This window comes from Bos indicus x Bos taurus, chromosome 25 (genome assembly GCF_003369695.1).
Source record: "Bos indicus x Bos taurus breed Angus x Brahman F1 hybrid chromosome 25, Bos_hybrid_MaternalHap_v2.0, whole genome shotgun sequence".
NCBI classification, from domain to species: domain Eukaryota; kingdom Metazoa; phylum Chordata; class Mammalia; order Artiodactyla; family Bovidae; genus Bos; species Bos indicus x Bos taurus.
In genome coordinates this window covers 14,293,882-14,315,780 of record NC_040100.1, presented here as the reverse complement: position 1 = coordinate 14,315,780, position 21,899 = coordinate 14,293,882, and the positions used below count along the sequence as shown (strand labels likewise).

Here is a 21,899-nt window from a genome sequence, read left to right as displayed (position 1 = left end):
GATTAGGTGTCAGGAACATTTGTCAGGATGAGTTTACAGCATCACCTGGGAAGTAATTTTTTGGATCTGGAGAGTTTTGTGTTTTGTGTGTAAAAATAGTTGTACTTTTTTTTTTTTCTGTAAATCTAAAACGGCAAAGCAAACCCCCAAAAGTCTTATTAAAGTTACTAATTAAAATAGTTGTACCGAGAAAGCTTTCCAGAGATCCCCAAAGATTTTGATTTAATCCATTTAATGATAAATAACGATAATTTTAAGAGTTACTGGTTCTTAGGTGGAAGATTAAGAAGTATTCAGGATTTGAACATGTATGGACCTCCCAAGCAATCATTTTCTTCTCTCTAGAAGTTAGCTACTTCAGGAGAGGGGGACAGCGGAGATACAGTGTGGTGAGCAGAGTGAGCTAAGAGTAGGGACGGGGTGGGGTGGGGACCATACCCCAGGTGCCCCGAGGGACTGCAGGGTGTGGGGGGAGGTACCTGGGAATATTTTTGGAAATGTCCTGAAGAATGAGTACTATTCAGACTGACAAGGTGGAGTGAGAATTTTAGGGGTCGTGGGAATGTGGGGGTGGGGCAGCTAAAGGAGGAGAGGAGAGTAACTCCCCAGGAGGTGGTTTTTAAAAGGGAAAAAAATGCAGAGAGAGGGGCAGAGATGCAGGAGTTTCTTGGGCCTTTTCTCTGACGGTGACAGAACCAGGGAAGGATTTTGAGGTGGGTTATTTTATTTGCCTGGTTAACATGGAATTTTTATGTCAGTCTTAACAGGCTGATCAGGATCGTGCTTGATTCTGGGCTAGCTTGTGTTTTGAGTGTTTGAATGGAATTGTCTGTTCATTTACTAATTGTTTGAGTGTGTCTGACCTTGCTTATTTGTACACTTCTATAAACAGGAATTCTGCTTTTATCTCTTTGCATCTCAATCCAAGTCAGGCATGCACTGAGTGTTCCTGGAGGACTTGAGACATCATGGATTTCTGATGTTGATTTTCAGTGAAAAAAAATTAATCAGTATTTATTTAGATAGCTACAAATAGAAGGACTAAGATCTTGTTTTTATTTACTTTTGGCAGTCTTTGGCTAGAAACAGAATTTCTGTCTTGACAATGCAAGTTTCACTTTTGGCACATGTGTTTATATTGGTTGCAAAGTAGGCATCTCCAGCAGAGATGACCCATGCCTAAAATATTGGAGATGTCTGTGTAACATACTTGTCTGTTCCGTGACTTAGAATAGAAATGCTATTAAGTGGCTTCTTAACCCAGCGCTGACCCTAAAAAAAAGTTTCACAACAGAGGCCAGGCATTTTGAAAGTCATGTTAAATGTTCATTTTTGTCCTAAAGAATTGTGGAAACATTATGTATATTGTTTGTTTGACTGAAATGCCTTGAAATAATCTAAACTGTTGTTGAGTAAACACTTAGGAAAAACAATAATAGTTGACTCATCTTTTTCCCACATACTATTATGTAGCTCTTATTTTATCTGTTTGTTATTTGGATAAAGCTCCTAACATGCCTTAAGAAAATGCTGTACTTTATGGTGCTGCTTTCAAGTTACCCCATGAGATTTCTGTTGTTGCTGAAGTTACTATCGGTGGGATAGGAAGCGTAATTTTTATTATGTAGTAAAATATTTTTTTTACATCTCTGGTAGCATAGCTTACTTGTTTATGGTCACTAGGTGGGTGAAGGACTATAATTATAATCAATTAATTAGATAAATTTATAGTTAGAAGTTATGATCAGAATGTTAAGTATGAGTGCATGATAGAGTAAAATTTTACCCACTAAGAGAGTCTTAAGCTTTTTGTTTTCTTCAAATGACAGCAATGAGATTTCTGAAATCCCTGAAGCATGAATGCAGCAAGAGCATTTATGGCTCTAAATTCCATGCTGTTTCACAGTACAGAACGGTTGGCAGCATCCCCTGTGCTAGGCAGAGGGCAACCCGAAGGAGCTGGATAGAAATTTTATAAATCATTTTTGAAGCTAGTTGGTTCAGTTCTCATTCGGAGTAAATATGCAAATACACCTGCATTTGTGGTGATTTCATCTGTATTTTAAAAATGACTTTTGGGGGATTTTTACAGGGGATATATTTGCAAATTTCTGTGTGCACCCCAGTTAAAAATACATAATGAAAGTGTCCTATTTTGATAGTTCCTCTGTTGTTAGACTTTCCTAATTTTAAATATAACGTTGGTTACAACACTTGGTTTTGTTCTTTGGGAGCTCAAGAAAGATAATGCCTCTAGACACTGAGCTCATACATGTTTATTAGTGGAAGAAAATATCTTCTTGTGCTCTACTGTTGTTTTTTTTTTTAAGTGGGGCATATCATTTGCTTGTATCACACCTTGTTCCCAAAAGGATTCATAACGATTTGCAAAGATATGTACAACTAACTGTTGGAAACAGAAAAAGGTGATGAATTCAGGACTGGGGGAGGAAAATGAAGGTGGAAACAGAATTGAGATCTGTACACAAAGTACTTGGACTGAAGTCTTAAGTATTTGTTAGAGGGCCCCACATTTGACTGCTTTTTAGTAGCCAGTTCAGAAAGAAATGTAATCAGTTGCATGGTTCACTGACCATAAGATAAGACCCAACTTCTGCTTTGGATTCCCAAAGACTCCTTGTTCTGAGAAACCCCTTAACTGCATCCTTAAGTAGCATGCATTTCAGAGGCCTGTGTTGTGTTTTACTTTGTTTTTTAGTAAAATTCCTCACTGCTTCATTGTGTAGGTTAATGACAAGATCAAAACAAAATTCAATAAAAACAGTTCTGGTCCTGGCAAAAAAAAATGTGGACTAAGCACTCAGCTCCTGAGACTGATTTAATTTAAGGATCTGTTTTACATTATCTAGGTGTGTAGATGGGGATGACACAGTTTTCAGGTTACCTTTCGTAAGTATTTTGTTTCTCCGTGGAGCTTTTTTATTAATTTATCAGCAGTGAGGTTTGGGTTTGTGCTTCCTGACAAGTTCTTTGAGTACATATATTTTTTGTGTTGTTGGTTAGTCACAGAGCCATATTTTTATCAGGCATGCTTTATCATGGAGGGTATGAAAATGGAGGAGACTGCCAAGGATAAATATTTAAATAAAAGTTACCTTGCCTCCACACATAGATAAGCTGAGGAAATACCAATGAGTACCAAGACTCATTGCTGGAAGTAGGTTTCGGGTGTTAGCTTCAACACAGAGAGCATTGGCTTGTGAAGTCCAGGCATGTAATTTATATTTAAGAAGGGAATCAATCCACTCGGCTCATCCTAGGTGTAGTGTCCAGTAAATTAATATATCTGCCTTTTCCTCAAGCTAAAAAGTTGACCTTTTAAGTAATTAGTTCAAACTTATCAAGTGTTAGCATGAGCCAGGCATGTGCTGATAATGCTGTCCTTCTCCTTTATTTCCTTTCTTAAAAGAAAAATATAAAGAAATGTGATTCAGAGCAGTAACTTGTTCCAGGTCATACAAGAAGTGATGGAGATTTGAACTTAGGTAAAATTTAACTTCGGTAATCTGACAGACTCAGTGGTCCACACCTGTGACTTTCTACTATAGTACTTGAGGTGGGCTAGTCTGGGCCCACACATGGGGCTACACGATACTCTCAGTAGAGGTCAACACACTGGCAAGTATTATAACCCATCCCTGCAAAAGGGCCTTGAACCATTCTGAACCTTCATCCAGAAAATGAGCTGAGAGCTGCAAGTTCAGGGCATTTGGCCATAGTCTGTACATCTGGGAAAAAATACACCTTCTAGGCATCTGTCAGGATTAGAGAAATGGGGATATTATTTTATGCATTTGTGTACATCTGAAATGCATATACTTTTTTTTGTTGTTATAAATTTGTGTCTTGAGAGCAGGAAAACCACGATTATATAGTTGTAAAGATAGTGTGCCGTTCTGAAAAGAGAGGTCTATATTTATATTTTAGAGACACATTTAGGTTATACTTTTATAGTGATACTGTGAGGTGTTATTATTGTTATGATATTGTTATGTGTTATTAATCTCATTTTGTGTTTTATTAGGGGTTGTATTGCATTTTAGATTTGTACAGATAAGTAAACCATTATTTATTGTGAGTTTTCATATGAGACTATTCCAGTTTAATTTCACATCATTTTATTTTGAAGTATTGTAATATAGTTCCTCCAGGATATTGTAAATTGTGAGCTAGCCTACGGAACTAAAGAGTAGAGAACATCCTTATTCATCCTTGATAGTAAACAATGGGTGGGACTGTCCTTGTCTAAATATAGTTATGTAACAGGGTGTTTCCTTAATTGCATTTCCATAGTACTTTTGTCATTGTAGTTAAATAGGTTCCTGAAAAATTAGTTGGGTTAGTGACCTAAGTTTTGAATAGGATATTATAAGAAGAATACAAAATAAAATTGTGAAAACAACAAAAAAAGTAGGCTGATGAAACAGTGTCCAAAATCCATTCTAATTAATGTCTTAGGAAGTAATATGCTTGGCTTTTACTTAGTGAATTGGATTACATTTTTGTTTATAGAAATTAATTAGCCTTTGTGGTTGGGACAGTAGTGTGATAAGTGTGTAGATTTCATCTGGAGTTTCAAATGTTGTATAGTTGTGAATGGACACATCTTAAATATCATTTATAAGCAATAATCAGATGGCAAAGTATTTTCATACCATATGCTAGCTGCTGATACCTTTACAGAACATCATGTGATGTTTACAGAACACCTGCTCCAGGACATAGAATGTCTGATGAGAGACAATATTGCAATTCAGTATTTAAGTCCTTTGCATGTCAGCTGTATAAGGGAGACAGCACTTTCTCCCAAAGCCTACTTTCATTTTATTTTTTAAAACTTTTATTTATGGCTGTGCTGGTCTTCATTGCTACAAGTGGGCATTCTGTAGTTGTGGAGAGTCGGGGGCTGGGGCTTCCATTGCTGTGGCTGCTTCTGTTGCAGAGCACGGGCTCGAGGCAGGTGGGCTTCAGTAGTTGTGGTGCATAGGCTTAACTGCCCTGCGCATGTGGGATCTTCCTGGACCAGGACTCAAACCCGTGTCCCTTGTGTTGGCAGGCGGGATTCTTAACTGCTGGACCACCAGAGAAGCCCCTTTATTTTTATCTTTTATTGACATATAGTTGATTTACAGTGTTGTGTTAATTTCAAGTGTACAGCAAAGTGAATCAGTTTTCAATTTCTTTTCCCATATAGGCCATTACAGAGTACTGAATAGAGCTCCCTGGGCTATACAGTAGGTCCTTATTAGTTATCTGTTTATAATATGTGTGTATGTAGGTCCCAGTCTCCCAGTTTATCCCTTTCCTCTTCTCCCCCCTGGTAACAGTAGGTTTGTTTTCTGCATCTGTGACTATTTCTGTTTTGTAAATAAGTTCATTTCAGGAGCCTACTTTTATTCTTATGTGTGCTTGAGGACAGATTGCAGGCAGATTTTGTTGTTGATGTTACCCGTGAGAGGTTGTAGGCTATTTCCCTAAAGAAGAATTTTTACCTTTTCAGTACATTGCCTTTTCAGTGTGTGTGTGTGTGTGTGTGTGTGTGTGTGTGTTGTCTTCAACTATCTACCTGTTATTTCATGATTTTAAAGTGATTTTAATATTTTGTGTAAGCATTTCAGAACTCACCATAAGGTACATCAGATCAGATCAGTCGCTCAGTCGTGTCCGACTCTTTGCGACCCCATGAATCGCAGCACGCCAGGCCTCCCTGTCCATCACCGACTCCTGGAGTTCACTCAGACTCACGTCCATCGAGTCAGTGATGCCATCCAGCCATCTCATCCTCTGTCGTCCCCTTCTCCTCTTGCCCCCAATCCCTCCCAGCATCAGAGTCTTTTCCAATGAGTCAGCTCTTCGGATCAGGTGGCCAAAGTACTGGAGTTTCAGCTTTAGCATCATTCCTTCCAAAGAAATCCCAGGGCTGATCTCCTTCAGAATGGACTGGTTGGATCTCCTTGCAGTCCAAGGGACTCTGAAGAGTCTTCTCCAACACCACAGTTCAAAAGCATCAATTCTTCGGCGCTCAGCTTTCTTCACAGTCCAACTCTCACATCCATGCATGACCACAGGAAAAACCATAGCCTTGACTAGACGAACCTTTGTTGGCAAAGTAATGTCTCTGCTTTTGAATATGCTATCTAGGTTGGTCATAACATAAGTGGGTTTTATTGTACTGCAAAGAAGACTGGTATTTAAGCTCCATGTTACTTTGTAGTTCTGTCCTTCTTTGAGCTGTCATAGATTTCCTAAACAAAATTGGTTTCAGCCAGTGTGTTCTTAGCTCCCAGTGATGACTAATTTCTAACCGCTTGGCTCACATTAGAATTTTATTTAAAAAAATAGAGTTTTCTTGGTGGCTTGACACTGTTATCCTGAAATCATTAGTAGTGCTTTTTGCCTTAAAGTCTACTTTGATAGCAGTATAGCTTTCTTTGCTTTCTCTTGATGAATGTTGCCTGCTGTATCTTTTCTATCCTTATATGTTTCAACCTTCTTTATCCTAGAAAAGCATCATGAAGTTAGATTTAGTTTTTTATTTCTTTAGTCTTACAATTTTAGTCTTTAAATTAGAATTTTTAGTCTATTAGTGTAATTGTTACTGTATTTGGAAATTTGCATTCTTTCCTCTTAGTATTACTTCTACCCTGTTTACTCTCTCCTCTCCTTTTGGAACTCTAGTTACATACCTGGTAGACTTTTTCACAGTGTTCCCCAATCTGCTCCTTTTTCTTTTTTTTGGCCACACCGTGTGGCGTGGAAGATCTTTGTTCCCCCACCAGGGTTCAAGCCCGTGTCCCCTGCAGTGTAAGTGTGGAGTCTTAACCACTGGACCACCAGGAAAGTCCTTGATCTGTGCCTAAATCTACCCTTTGAATTCTTAGGTTTAGTTAATATACTTTTCAGATCTAGAATTTCAATTTGATTCTTATAGATTCCAGTTCTCAGTTGAAATTCTTCATCTTTTTATATGTTCTTTCCTCTTTCTTCCCCTGTTTTTTAAAATAGGAAATTTAAGCCATTGTTATTTAAAAGTCTTTCCGTTAACTTCAATGTCTGGATTATCTGAACATCTGTTTCTGTTTTTTCCTTTTGGTTTTTAGTTATAGGAATGCTGAGCATTATGAATAAAATGAAGTTCCAGATGCTTCTGCTCTTTTTCAGAGAGGAAATCCCTCATCCTTTTTGCTAGTCAGGTAGAGTAGGGGCTCATCACCTAATCCTGTTAGGGGCTGAGTTGATGGTTGAGATTGTGTTGCCGGTTTGGTACGGCAGGGATTCTCTTTAGTTTGTCTTTAATGCTGTTTGCCTTTAATGTTAGCAAGTAGCCAGCCATCCAGGGTTTCCATCTGATACTCTCATAAATTCACAGGGATCCCTCCTCCTGGTAGCTTCTCTGCTCTAATCTTTGCTGAGGGCAGTGAGGTTGTTGAAAACTCTACTCTTGATTTTCAAGGGCTTTTGGTTTTGTTTTGAAGCCTTCTTTGTGCAACTGCAGAATTTGGTAAATGTCTTCAGGAGAAGGCCAGCCTTTTGTCAGGCCCGGTTCTTCAACTCTCCTCTTTCACTGGGATCTTGACCTGTGGAGTCTTGCTTTTCATCTCTACCAAAAGCTCTCATGGTTCTTCTGCAGAAGGAAAGTCTTGATTCTCAGCTTTTTGCCCCAGAATCATCAGTATGTCATTTGGATTCTCTACAGTTCTTCCCTTTTTCCAGAATCTAGAGCCTTCTAGTCTTGGTTGCTTCCGCTGCTTTCTGATGCATTTAAACATTGGTTTTCAAAATGTTGCTGACTTTCCTAATGCTCAGCAGCAGTGTTGGTCTGCCACAAGCTACTTGGTCATATTCAGAAAAGAGTTTCCGGCTAGGAATGAAGTTATAAGAAGAAATTAATCTTTATAATTGTGGTGCTTACTTTATAGCCAGGCTCTGTCTATGGAATTCTCCAGGCAAGAATACTGGAGCAGGTAACCATTCCTTTTTCCATTGGATACTCCCTACCCAGAGATCAAACCTGGGTCTCCCACACTGCAGGCAGATCCTTTATTATCTGAGCCATCAGGGAAAGTTACTTTAATTTAGAGCAGTGGTTCTCAAGGAGCTCCTAGCCACATCACCTGGAAACTTGTTAAGAATGCAATTTCTCAGGCCCTCCCTACCCCCAGACCACCTGAATCTATGTTGTAACAAGTCTTCCAAGCATGATACTTATGCATGCTAAAATATGAGAACCACTGCCTTAGAAGTTAGTTGTTTGGCTGTTTAAGTTTCTCCTACCTCCTACAGTTGAACGCTAGAGAGTATATAGGGGTGTTAAAACCAAAATTTAGCCGAGTAAATGAAGATCTAATTGGCTTTAGCAAATGATTCATGAATCAGGCAGCATCTCTTCTGACAAAGAGATACTTTGAGAGGTTACACAATGTGGAAGGCTTCTATAGTAAGCAGCAGGGACAGGAAAGGAAGTCATCATCAGCAAGGAAAAATGAAAGTTCATGGGAGGAAAGTAAAAGCTCAGGTGACCCTAGCTTCTCATTGGTTGAGCTACAGCGTTTTCTTTTGGCTGGGCCAGTTGCTGGGAAAGAAGGAAGTCTTTCTCTTGCTGATGTAATAAAGTAGTGCACTTCCTGTTTGGAAGTGCAAGGTACATCTCTTCTGTTGCAGTCAGTAACTGACGTTCTTCCGCAGGGTAATTGATGTCTTCCTGTCTGAGGTAATTGATGATGAGGATGATGAGGGAAGTAGTAGCACGTGAGAGCTCCCTTTACAGGCCTTCCTGATACCCATTTTAGTTAGATTTTCTTTTTTAAAAAAATTTTTCACAAGGGACAAAAGGGAAAGAAAACTCTCTAAGCAGGTACTTTGTGAGTCTTACGAATAAATCATTTAATAAATCTAGAAGATACCTATTGAGTACTCATTCTATTCCTGGTGCTGTGTTGTCTACACACATGGAATGGACAAGTTAGCAAGTAAATGTAATAGAACATGAGTGTTGTAATAGCTGTAGTTATAAAATGCTCTAGGGAGACTTTCCTGGTTGAGAATCTGGCTTGCAGTGCCGGGGACTTGGGTTTGATCCTTGGTCAGGGAACTAAGACCCCACATACTGCCACAGAACAACGGAGCTGGTGCACCGCAACTGAAGCTTCCTTGTGCCGCAGCAAAAGAGCCTGCAGCGAAGATCCCATGTGCCGCAACTAAAACCTGACACAGTCAAACAAATAAGTAAATAAATCTTAAAAAAAAAAAAAATGCTGTAGGAGTCAGAGAGATGGAATTATTCTGTCAGTGGGGGAAGGGGAGTCAGACATTTGAAATAGGGTGGGATTTGAAGGCAGATGAACAGAAGGGTATTCTAGACTTGTTCTTGAATAGGATGACTGTGTACCTTATTATCGAAAACACTTTTGAGAACCAAAGGGATGCTTTTATGCCAGGACTGTTAATCATTAACTGGGATGTATGATCAGCCTATTTGTAAAGAGGAAGTGATGCTGTGGATCCACAGGTCTGTGTCAACTAGTGAAAGACTCATTTCTTTCAAGTATTTCTGGAATTTACAACAGTTCTAATTGGTTTACAGGACTGCTGTAACAAATTACCACAAAGTAGGTGCTTAAAACGACAGAAATTAATGGGTTTTTTGGTAGTTCTGGAGGCTAAACGTCTAAAAGCAAGGGCCATGCTCTCTCCGAAGGCTGTAGGGAAGATGGTTGCTGCAGGCCTTGGAGTTTCTTGGCTTGTAGCTATGTTCTTCCAGTCTCTGCCTCTGTGGCCACATGGCCTCTGCGTGTTTCTGTGTCTCCCAGGGCCTTCTGTAAGGATACCAGTCATGGGATTTAGGACCCACTCTAATCCAGTATGACTTCATGTTAATTACATTTGCAAAGACATTGTTTCCAAATCTAGTCACATTCACATTATTGGGGTCCAGCTTGTCTTTTGGGAGGTCACAATTCAACCCATAGCAGATGGGATTGTTTTAGCAGCTTTTGAAAGTTTCTGCAGTTTAATTTATTGTTACACAACAAGGCATTTTTCTCACAAGCTTAGAATATAATACAAATATTTATTTGACTGAGCCCTCTAACAAGTCTGAATAAATACATCTCATTCCAGGCAGTTGTTTTTTGTACTTCTCTTATCTCACAGATACATGTATGTCTAGCCCAGTGATAGCAACTGGCGAAGGATGAAATGGCTGCAGCAAAGCTAAAATGAAGGTATAATTTTGCAAAACCAAAACCCTTTGATCACTGAAGCCACCTTTACATATTGTAGTTTGCTGTTACTTCGTGTTACTGACCAGTTGAGAAATGGCTGCTTCTGTGGAAGAAGAAGGGATAGAGCCTGGTAGAAGTAGACCTGAGCAGCCAGGTTATTTTGTGTGTAATTTTGAGCTACTCACCTCGGGAATGGCACGCTCAGATTGGAGTCATAATTTCACTTCACTGACGAGGGTGTGACATACAATAGAAGATTGTTGCCTGGAGTTCATTCCTTAAGAATGCTGCTCTGCTAGCTCTGCTCATTTTAACAATATAAACTGTACATTATACTCCATGGGGTTGATTATTGTTTGAAAGTATTTGGGTGTTTGGATACTTTGTCTTGTTATATTTAACACTGGAACTCTGCCACTAATTCTCTGTGTGACACTGACATTCATTTTGGAGGCAGTGTATTTCATGCTATGAAAGTCAGTGAAACATGTATACAGTCTTTGATTAAACTTATAGTATCTTCATAACATGTAAAGTCAAGGACTAAAAGAGGACATAAAAAGAGCACCTGTTAAAAGAAAAAAAGATGTCGGAGAAAATGAACAAAGAACAGGAACAGTTTAATTCTTCAGAGAAAGCATGCTAATGACCAATAAGTATCTATAAAGATGGTTAATTTAAGGACATATGTGTTAAAACAAGAAATGCTTCTCCTTTTTTGCCTCTCAGATCGGCAGTGATTAAAGACTAATAATGTAGCTTTTCTGAGTTTTTGGCAAAGTAGATCATTGTAGGTGGGAATGTAAATAGGTATGACCTTTTTGTAAGACCAGTTTGGGGATATAAATCAAAGTTTACAAGGCATACACCCTTTGACATTCCACATCTGTTCCTAGGAAGCGATTTCCATTTTGCGAATGGTCTGCTCAAATCCTTAGATTTATAAATTTTATTAATATAATTTCTAAATATGATAAAATAGTCTCTTGTCCTCTTTACTTAAAATAGTCTTCCTGGTCTCTTATTTGCCTTTGTATTTTGGTTCTAAGATGGGACCTTTTAAAAACTAGGTAGATGTTTCACTTTAGTTATTCAAATCTGTTTCCTTTCTGATTTCTCCTGCAGCTTGTAAGCTTAGATAGCCCTCGCGTCTTTAGAAGTTTCATAAATACTTAATTTTAGTTCTTTCTATTTTTTCACTTGTCTTTAAAGAACTTTAACTCTTTATGGTACCTTTAGTTAACTTTGGGGGGTACTAGATTGCTGACCAGTAATTCCAACATTGTTTATTGAACATTCTTCCCTTCTCCTTCCTCTAATTATTATATTAGAGGCACAGAATATATTAAAATTGTATTAGTAATAAATTATTTTATGTATTAGCAATTCATTTGGGGGTCAACTGTAGTGACTTGCTAGTTCTGTTGCTAAGTTCACATTGTTTCAACTAGTTTGCAGAAAATTAAAATTTAGTAAATTAAATTAATTTAGAATATTTTTTAAAATTCTTGCCTATGTATTATTGCTGATAAAACATGGAATTTTTTTTGACTGTGTTATTTGGTATGTAGAATCTTAGTTCCCTGACCAGGATTTGTCACTCGCCCTGTGCAATGGACAGTGGAAACGTGGAGTCCTAACCGCCGGGGAAGTCCCCAGATATGGAATAATTTTGTCAAGTTCAAAAGAGTCTTTTGGAATTTTATTGTTATTTATAGAAAACTTAAAAATTTGGAAACATTTGCTCATTTATAAAATATTTAATTTTCTCATACTGTGTCTTGGTATGTCTTGCCAACTACTTAAGCCTTCTTTATATCTCAGTATTTTTATGCAGATGAATAATTACTTTTTACATATACATATACACACACACACGCACACACACACAGCCAGCCGTGTGGCATGTAGGATGTTAGTTCCTCAACCAGGGATCAACTCCCCAGCTCCCCCCGCCCCCGCCCCAACACAGTGAAAGCACAGAGTCTTAACCACTGCACCTCCAGGGAAAGTCCCTAGTTTTCTTATTAAAATAGTTCCTAGATGTTTTTACATTTTGATACTATTAGGAATGAGATCTCTTTTTATATTTCCTAGTTTATAGTTAGGTTATTATAAGAGTTTCATAGATTTCATGTACACATATGTAGCTTTTTCATATAAATAAAAATTCATTTATGAAATTTAGTAATTTTAAAATTAATTCCTCAATGTTCATAGTGTTTTAATTTCTTCTTTCAGGGCTTCTAGCTATATAGTCACATTTTCTAGACAGTAAGTGCTATGAGAAATGAAACATTATTTTTACTTACATTTGTATCCTAGGTGCCTGTTATATCGTATAAATCAGTATATAAATATTTGTTGAATAAATAAATGAGGTCATGATGAGTAGAGAAAGCACTATGAGAACATAGTGGCTGTCTTGGAGTAATGGTTTCTTTATTTTCTATGGGTGTATATATCTTAGGTTTTTTAGAGCAACCATCTTTTACTTGTGTAACTATAAAAAAAGAAACAAATTTAAGGGGAAAAGCTTAACTTTAAATTCTGTTTAACTGAGGTTCAAGGACAGTTTATTGTTTTAGTAGAGTTGATTGGATGTTTTCTGTAAATCCCAGGTGCGTTGCCCAGAGGAATAATCTGTGAGGACATGACATTGAACCTAAGAAAAGGAAGCAGGCCTCTCACAAGGAAGATAATGGGAAACTACTCAGATTTACAGAGTATTTTTTGGTTTGGTTTTACGAAATGAACCTGGTTTGCATGCAGAGCCTTAAGGAAGAACAGACACATCTCTGTGGACTCTGTAGTCCTCTGGCCCTTTTCAGGGTACTCAGTCCAGATTGAGTCCTAGCCCTGCGGCAGAACTCACAGCAGTCTCGGCTGTCTCAGCAGTAGAGATCTTTCTTACTCCATCCTCCCTGGTATGAGTAGGCCAGTTGAATTACGCGCTTTCTATGCCCAGGTTGCTCAGTATAAGTCTGCTTGGTGTGCAGAGCTCGGACAGGAACTGGGTGTGCTCCCCCTGACCTCCCTCCTGGGTGTAGTACTGATGGTAGCTCACCTCTGGGTTGTGGCCCATCTGGGAAGGGATAGGTTTTTCTGCCCAGGAAAGACAGAATTGAGTCTCAGAATTGATCTCCTGTGTTTCTCCCTAGCTGAAGAGGGTATGGCGTCTCTGTAGCTCTGATGTCTAACCTGGATGTGCTGACTGTACCTGCTTTGCCCACCAGAACAGCTTCATTACCACTGCATAACCTTTGGATCATGGGATGTACGTTCTTTTTGGTGGCTTACTTGCTTGCTTTGTTTTCCATACTTAGTAACAGAAATGATCTGAGTGCTGTGTACAACTGTCTGATACACACTGGTTCAATCATGTTGTTGTTCAGTCGCCCAGTCGTGTCCTACTCTTTGTGACCCCGTGGACTGCAGCACACCAGTCTTCCCTGTTTAGTCATAGGTGTTTTTATTTAATAGACTTTAAGTGGAATGTTTTTTTAAAGTTTTCATTTTAAATTACAGATTAGCAAGAAGTTGCAAAAATAATCTGGAGAGGTCCTGTATTTTTTTTCACCTACGTTGCCCCAGTGGTTATGTCTTGCGTAGCTAGCTGTAGTACAGTTGTAGTAAGTTGACATCTTTCGATGTGTATTATAGTTCTATGCCATTTTATCACATACGTAGATTCCTATAACCACCACCATAGTCAAGATACTGAACTGTTACCACTAAGAACTCCCTTATGCTATCCCTTTGTAATCACATCCTGTATGGGTAGACCCTAGGACTGTTCCCCAGGTCTTGTAATTCACAGAAGGACTTGAAGATCTCCTGTATTGTTGGTTGTTTTATTGCAGTGAAAGCATACAGTGAAATGGGATGGATGATGGAAAACAGTGCATTGAGCAGAATTTGGAGGATACCAGATGTGAGCTTCCAAAAGTTGTCTCCCAGTGGAGTTGACAGGATCCTTTTAATCCCTCAGCAGCAAACTCTAGCTCCAGGTGTGAAATTTTCTGTTGGGGAAGTTCGCTTAAGACTAAGATTCCAGGGTTTTTGTTGGAGGCTGGTCACACAGGCACAAGCACCTTTATGACTGACCCCCAGAAGGAAAGCAGTATTCCCTGGACCTTGCACAGTACACGCCATGCAGTGCGCAGTCTGCACAGACTGTTTAGGCAGGTTGGCGCAATGTGGATCAAGACTACGAACATACAGAACACCCTGATCAGCGAGTCTGTACGGGCGCTCACTCTTAAGACCTCAGTTCCCAGGAGCTGACCAAGAGTCAGCCACACAAGCAGGCCCTTCTGAAAATGAGAATGTGCGTGATTTGAGCAACTCAGGCCTGCTTGGTTAACTTCCTGCATACCTTTCCTTACCCTGCCTTGTTAGAAATAGGATATGGAGAAATAATTGTGGGCCTGGGGTGGAGGTGAGGCTTGGGTTGGTTGGGATCAGATCAGATCAGATCAGATCAGTCGCTCAGTCGTGTCCAACTCTTTGCGACCCCATGAATCACAGCATGCCAGGCCTCCCTGTCCATCACCAACTCCCAGAGTTCACTCAGACACACGTCCATCGAGTCAGCGATGCCATCCAGCCATCTCATCCTCTGTCGTCCCCTTCTCCTCCTGCCCCCAATCCCTCCCAGCATCAGAGTCTTTTCCAATGAGCCAACTCTTCGCATGAGGTGGCCAAAGTACTGGAGTTTCAGCTTTAGCATCATTCCCTCCAAAGAAATCCCAGGGCTGATCTCCTTCAGAATGGACTGGTTGGATCTCCTTGCAGTTCAAGGGACTCTCAAGAGTCTTCTCCAACACCACAGTTCAAAAGCATCAATTCTTCGGCGCTCAGCCTTCTTCACAGTCCAACTCTCACATCCATGCATGACCACAGGAAAAACCATAGCCTTGACTAGACGGACCTTTGTTGGCATAGGTACTAGTTTAGAAAGAGTGAAAGCTGAGACCTAACTGATGAGAGGGAAATTACCTTATGAACAGAGTCACAGCTTCTAGGCATTAGAACACACTTGCAAAGGTCCCCAGAAGAGAGAACTTGAAAGGAGTCCTAAGTTAGCTTTCTGTTGTTGCCATAATGAATTACCACACACTCAGCAGTTTAAAACAGCACCCAAAGTTCTGTAAGTGAGAACTCCTGGCAGCTTAGCTGGTGCTCCGTGAAGGCTCTCAAGAGGTCAAAATTAAGATGTCATCTGATCTGGGCTCTTACCTGGAGGTTATGGGGAGAATCTGCTTCTAGGCATACTCAAATGTTGGTAGAATTGAGTTCAATAAAGTTCTATGACCGAGGTGGTCATTTCCTTGGTTGTCAGCCAGGGGTCTTCCTCAGCTTCTAGAAGCCACCCACATTTCTTATATTTCTCTTCAAAGCCAACAAGGGTTCTTTGACTCTCTCTGATTTCTCTGTCATCCTCTTCTGCTTTATATTTTAAAAACAATTTTCTTGAAATATAGTTCACATACCATAGGATTCACCCATTTAAAGAGCACAATTCAAAAGCAGTCTTGACCACACCAACTTTAGAACATTTTCATCACCTCAGAAAGAAACTCCATGCCCTTTAGCTGTCTCCTTATTTCATTCTATCTTTCTCTGTCCCCCCCTGAGTTACAAAGCAACCATTATTCTGCTTTCTCTCTAGACTTCCCTGTTCTGAACATTCATACGAATGGGATCATATAATGTGTTGTCTTTTATGACTGGCTTCTTTCAGTTAGCAAATGTTTTCAAGGTTAGTTCTGTTGTGGCGTGTGTCAGTACTTAATTCCTCTTTATGGCTGAATAATATTGATACTTCATTGTGTGAATATACTACATTTTGTTGATTTATCAGTTGATGGACATTTGGGTTGTTTTCAACATCATTAGACTATTAGGGACTTGCTGATATAAACATTCATATGCAGGTTTTTATGGGGACATATGTTTTCATTTCTCTTGGGCGTATACCTTGGAGTGGAATTGCTCAGTAACTCTAATTAAAATCATTTGAGAAACTGTCAGATGGTTTCCAAAAGCAGCTGCACCATTTTACATTCCCATCAGCAGTGTATGAATGTTTCAGTTTCTCCACATATTTGTCAACATTTGTTATTATCTTGCTTTTTAATACTAGCCATCTAATTGAGTGTGAAGTGGTTTTTCATTTTCCTAATGAATAATGATGTCAGAAGTCATTTAATGTGCTTACTGACCATTGGTATGTCTTCCTTGGAGAAGTGTCTGTTCAGCTCTTTTACCCATTTTGATAACTGGAGTATTTATCTTCTAAAATATTGAATTGTAACAGTTCCTTATATATTCTGGATACATGTTCTTTATCAGACTCATGATGTGCAAATATTTTCTCCCACTCTGTGGGTTGTCTTTTCACTCTCTTGACGGGGTCTGTGGAAGCACAGAAGCTTTTAGTTCTCATGAGCTACAATTTGTCCATCTTTTCTTTTGTTTATGCTTTTGGTGTCATCTAAGAATCTTTGCAAGTTTAAAATCATGAAATTTTACCTGTGCTTGTTCCCAAGAGTTTTTATAGTTTTAGTTTTCACATTTAGGTCTTTTTAAAATATATATTTATTCATTTCTTTCTTTCTTTTGGCTGCACTGGTTCTGATCGTGGCACGTGGGATCTCCAGTCTCTTGCAGCATGTGGGCTCTTCAGTTGCACATGCCAACCCTTAGTTGTGGCACAGGGGATCTAGTTTCCTGACTGAGGATAGAACCTGGGCCCCCTGCATTGGGAGCACAGAGTCTCAGCTACTGGACCACCAGTAGCTCTTTAATCAATTTTTAATTTCTGTGTATGGTACAAGGCAAAGGTCTGATCTCATTCTGTACGTGTGGTATCTCAGCATCATTTTTTGAGAAGACTCTTCCATTTGATAGTTGTGGCCATAGTTTGGTGAGTTTATTTCTGGACTCACAGTTCTATCCCGTTGATCCATGTGTCTGTCCTTGTGCCAGTTCCATGCTGTTTTGATTATCATGGATTTGTAGTAAGTTTTGAAATTGGTAACGTACGTCCTCCTACATTCTTTTTCAAAATTGTTTTGACTCTCTGGGTTCCTGTTGTCTTCTGCGTTTAAGGTTCATGTGCTTATATTAGGTACACCTGGAAAATCAGGATAATCTCTATTTTAAGGTCAACTGATTAGTAATCTTAATTATCTGGAAAGGTTTTTTTTTTTTTTGGTCATATGAGGTAGCATAATCACAGGTTAACAGCAGAGTGAACGTCATGGGAGCACAAGGCCTATGAGGCTTAGATTTGTGAATAGGTAGAGAATGGTAGCCGCAGAAGTTGGATAGAGGGGTATGAATGGGAGTTTCAGAAATATTTTGTCCAAAGTCACATTGCAGAGCTGGGATTTGAGTGCATATTTGACCGATCTCCATGTTCTCGTGTATACATCAGGTTGGTCTTCATAGACTCATAGCTGTTATTGTTTTTTTCATGTTAACCTGTTGAGCCCTTAGTATATGTGAAGTAGTCTTCACAGTTACATTTTTTGAGCTCTAGCATAGTACTTGGCTTCCCTGGTGGCTCAGAGGTTAAAGCGTCTGCCTGGAATGCAGGAAACCTGGGTTCGATCCCTGGGTCGGGAAGATCCCCTGGAGAAGGAAATGGCACCCCACTCCAGTATTCTTGCCTGGAGAATCCCATGGATGGAGGAGCCTGGTAGGCTACATACAGTCCACGGGGTCGCAAAGAGTCAGACATGACTGAGCGACTTCACTTTCACTTTTCACTTTCGCTTTGGGTGCAGATAGGCTGCACTGGAGTTGGCAAAAGGAAAAAGCAGTCAGAAATCAAGGGATGTGTTTCAGAATCTGAAGGTAGGCAGGCAGCCAAACCTTAGCAAAGGGTTGGAACTGAGAAATGGAAGCCCCTCGGGACCTAGAGAATATTTTTCTTCTACCACTTTTCTCTGCTTCTTCTTGTGTATCTATTTCAGTCTGCAGACTGACTATCCTGTTGCTCAGACCGCTTGTTGGAAGGTGGTCCTGCCTCAGCTTCTCCATCATTCAAAAGAACAATCCAGACTGAGTCTCATTTCCAGAACTTCATTTTGGGTCATGTATCCACCTCTGGGTGCGTCAACCGTGGCCCTGAAGTTGGGGGGGTGGGTGCACATACACAAACATGGCAACCTGTAGATTTAGAGATTTGGGGAACACTTCCCCAAGGAAAAGGAAGTTGCTGACACCTATGTTAGGTAGCCTCCCTAAAATATGTTCATTTTAGTAACAGCCGTGCTATCGTCTTTGTAGTATAAAAACAAAATTTTAAGCTTACTGAATCAATACAAGGAAAAAAGTGGATATTTCTTTTTGCCTACTTCTCTTGAAATTGAAGGACCACAGGCTGATGATGGTGAGTTTAGCTCAGGCTCTCAAAATAGTTTGAGGAACTCAGGACATAGTACAAGTTTAGGCTTTGTGATGTCCCTGCCACTTACTACCTTTTTGATTGAACAGATTATAGCTTTGCAGTCTCAATGTCTTTATCTGTATTATAATAGAAGAAAGTAGATGGTCTTTAAAATTTCTCAGTTTAACATTCTAGAATCTTGACTAGACTTCGTTAACCTTCTTTCTAGCTCAGCCTCATTTACTAAATGATAAGTATGATAAATCTAAATCCTGTCTGTCCTTGGTGGTGGTGATGGTTTAGCCACCAAGTTATGTCTGACTCTTGGGACCCTGTGGACTATATATAGCCTGCCAGGCTCTGCTGTCCATGGGATTTCCCAGGCAAGAATACTGGAGTGGGTTGCCATTTCCTTCTCCAGGGCATCTTCCCAACCCAGGGATCTAACCTGCATTTCTGTGGCTCATTGCATTGGCAGGTGGTTTCTTTACCACTGAGCTGCCTGGGAAGCCAGAAAAAAAGTATAGATTTATGTGAACACCTCCATAATACATCTCAGTACAGTTCTATTACCTCTAAAAAAGTTTCTTGTGCTGTTCATTTATAGACTCCCACCCTAACATCAGTTTCTAACACACTGATTATAGAGTACATAAATTTTTTAAACTGGCTTCATTCACGCAGCATAAAGCATTCAGGAATTCATCCCAAGTTGTTTGGTGTAGCATCACTTACTTTTTTTTTCTAAGTAGCATTCCATTGCATGGATGTGCCACAGTTTGTTTATTCATTCATCTACTGAAGGATATTTTGGTCGTTTCCATTTTTTAACTGGTCATAAATACTGTCACTAGAAACACTGTATAGATTTTTGAGTGAACATCAGTTTTATTTCTCTGGAGGAAGTAACTGGGAACTGGACTGCTGGGTTGTATGTTAAGCGTATCTAACTTTTAATGAAATTACCAAATCGTTTTCCATGGTAGATGTACTATTTGCATCCCACTAGGAGGGTTCTCCGGAGAAGGCAATGGCACCCCACTCCAGTACTCTTGCTTGGAAAATCCCATGGACGGAGGAGCCTGGTGGGCTGCAGTCCATGGGGTCGTTAAGAGTCGGACACGACTGAGTGACTTCCCTTTCAGTTTTCACTTTCATGCATTGGAGAAGGAAATGGCAACCCACTCCAGTGTTCTTGCCTGGAGAATCCCAGGGACGGGGGAGCCTGGTGGGCTGCCGTCTATGGGGTCGCACAGAGTCCGACACGACTAAAGCGACTTAGGAGCAGCAGCAGCAGAAGGGTTCTCAGAGAAGGCAATGGCACCCCACTCCAGTACTCTTGCCTGGAAAATCCCATGGACGGAGGAGCCTGGTAGGCTGCAGTCCATGGGGTCTGGAAGAGTTGGACACGACTGAGCGACTTCACTTTCACTTTTCACTTTCATGCATTGGAGAAGGCAATGGCAACCCACTCCAGTATTCTTGCCTGGAGAATCCCAGGGACGGCGGAGCCTGTTGGGCTGCTGTCTATGGGGTTGCAGAGTCGGACACAACTGAAGCAGCTTAGCAGCAGGAGGGTTCTAGTTGCTCTGCATCCTTGCTTGCACTTGGTATTGTCCTTAATTTTAGCCTTTCTAGTAGGTGTGAATGGATGTCTCATGGTGGTTTCAATTTGCATTTCTCTGACGGATGATAATGTTGAACTACTTTTCATGTGCTTAGCTGCCACGTTGTCAAGGCGATGTGACTGACATGGGTTCTTACCGTCTGAAATGTAACCAGTTAGCCTGCCAGTTTCATAGATGCTGGCAGAAGTCATGAGACTCTGGAGTCGGAGACAAAAGACTTCATTATTCATAGGACATAAATAAAACAAGCTTCATCTCACGTGGGCTACCTTTGGTCCCAAGCCCCATGGGGCTGGTGTCACAGCCGAGGAACCTAAGCTTAAGGAACTCAAATTCTTTACAATGGGCAGCAAACAAAGTCACTTGACTTTTGACCTGGAGGGTAATATTCTATTTTACTTGACAGTAAACAAACTTGTCTTCTGCTCTGAAGGGAAGCAGTGATTGCTTCCTTCTGAGAATGTTGGATATGCAAACTTTCTTGAGATAGTCTTAATTACAAAGCCCCCTTGTACAGAAATGTGAGAAACCATGGAGAATCATCTCCTGTGTGTTTATCTTCTTTGGATAAGTCTGTTCAAGTCTTGCCCATTAAAAAAAAATCAGATGGTTTTCCTTTCTGTTGAGTTTTGAGAATTATACATATCCTGGGTGCAAGTCCTTTGTCAGATGTATGATTTGCCCGTATTTTCTCCCAGTCTGTAGTTTGTATTTTCATTTTTCTCTCAGTGTCATTTGCAGAGCAAAAGTTTTTAGTTTTGCTGACAAGTTCAGGCTGCTGGTTCCAACCCTACTTCTGTGAGGTGTGGTTCCCGTGTCCGTTCATTTTTCAGAGGCTTCACAGCGCTATTTCGACCTGTTTCCTGGTGCGTGCCAGTCTGAAGCCTGTGCGGTGGTCTCTATTAGTGTGAGTTTTAGTCTTTGGTCCTGAATAGCATCAGACCTATGCGTGCATGCATGGGCCAGGGTGTTCACAGCTTGCTTTCTTGAATTCTCCTCAGTGATTCCTCCTGTATTTTTTAAGTTCCCTCGGGGCTTATCTTCTCTCTTCTGGGTGGAAAGCTGTGGAAGTAGTTACCCTGCTGTGTCTTGTACTCCCATCACTGTCTGGGAGACTCGAGAGAGGGAAAAATGAGTAGTTCCCCTTGCTCAAAGGGTAGCTCCCACAGTTTCTCATTCCAGTCGCTTCTGTGGACATCGTATGATTGCCAGTGGCTCAAGAGAAGGGGGGAAAGACGAGAAAATGGAGGGGTTTTCATATTTTCTCTCAGTGTTAGGAGTTCCTATTCTCATTCTTTGACCCAGAACTAAAGGAGCTCTCTCTGTGCCCTGGAGTTCATTTCTGGGTTGACTTGGTGATACTGGAGGGGAGAAAGGGTAGCCTGAACAGGGGTTCAGTGATACAGTGAGTTCTGGCCTTCTTCCTTAATTCTCCTCCTCCCTTTTGCCTTTGAGAATCCTCAAAAGTAATGCTTGGTGCATGCCTCTTTAGTTGTGCTGCACAGGCTTCTCTCTGCAGTGGTTTCTCTTGTTGCAAAGCTCGGGCTGTAGGGTGTGCAGGCTTCAGTAGTTATAGTAGTTGGGTTTAGCTGTCCTGCCACATGTGGGATCTTCCTGGACTAGGGA

General features: G+C 40.3%; 1 protein-coding gene across 7 annotated transcripts in view; it reads left to right on the top strand.

Annotated features, from left to right (window-relative positions):
• RABGEF1 (RAB guanine nucleotide exchange factor 1) overlaps positions 1-21,899 on the top strand; it is a 71,176-nt gene that overhangs the window by 21,638 nt on the left and 27,639 nt on the right. The gene's annotated exons all lie outside the window — the stretch shown is intronic.